This window comes from Frankliniella occidentalis, unplaced genomic scaffold, assembly GCF_000697945.3.
Source record: "Frankliniella occidentalis isolate FOCC.00 unplaced genomic scaffold, Focc_3.1 Scaffold309, whole genome shotgun sequence".
NCBI lineage: Eukaryota > Metazoa > Arthropoda > Insecta > Thysanoptera > Thripidae > Frankliniella > Frankliniella occidentalis.
Genome location: NW_026267434.1, coordinates 81,027 through 82,108, shown reverse-complemented (window position 1 = coordinate 82,108; position 1,082 = coordinate 81,027).

Below are 1,082 nucleotides of genomic sequence, written 5' to 3'. Positions count from 1 at the left end.
TTTCCGTGTGCAAAACGCCCTCTGGCGCCCAAACGGTTAGAGATAGAGCCAAACGGGCAAAATTTCGGCCTAAAGGGCTCTACTTTGACGAGTTACCTCTCAGAAAGATGTAAAAAAAACATTTTCTCAAAGGAATGTTTTGGGTTTTCTGTTTATGATTTTTTGACACGTTAATTTTTTAGACAGAGGGCTCAAAATCAATACAGTTCTTCCTTTTTATGATACAAAGCTCCAAAAAAAATTAGAGTCTCCTAGCTCAAACCGTTTTCGAGTTATCGTGCGTACAGACAGACAGACAGACAGACGCGAAACTTTTTGATCATCACTGGAGTAACAGGCTTCGCTAATCGCTCAGCCAACTAGGTAGATGTACGCCAGACCACGTCTCGCGTAACAGGCTTCGCGATATCTCACGAAACACTGTTACGCAGCGACGCGCCTGGCATACATCTACCTAGGCCTGCGGCGCTGACACCTGAGTCGGGCAAAAGGCAGAGTCGTAGATAGGCCTTCGGGTCCAAAGGACACAACTGTTACCCCCAGGATTTTATTTTGACGAGTTGCCCCACCAGAGACCATCAAATATCTGGGAAACAACATTAAAATGGTTTGGGGTCGTTTTCGTGTGGAAATCGCCCTCTGGCGCCTTTACGGTTAGAGATAGAGCCAAACGGACAAAATTTTGGCCCATGGGACTCTCCTTTGACGAGTTACGTCTTAGAAAGATGTAAAAAAATAAAAAAATAAAGGTAATATTTTGGGTTTTTTGCTTTTGATTTTTTTGACAGGCCAATTTTTAAGCTAGAGGGCTCAAAATCAATACAGTTCTTGCTTTTTATGATACAAAGCTACACTAAAAATTTCAGTTACCTGGCTCAAACCGTTCTCGAGCTATCGTGATTACAGACAAACAGACACACAGACAGACACGAAACTTTTTGATCATCACTGGAGTAATAGGCTTCGCTATCGCTCAGCCAAATATTGTTTTGCCTCGTAGCCTTGTAATGAGCACCCGATCCCAGCGTAAGATACCGTTGTTGCCTAATTAGTCACGTGAGGTGTCAGATGAAAGGTGGCGT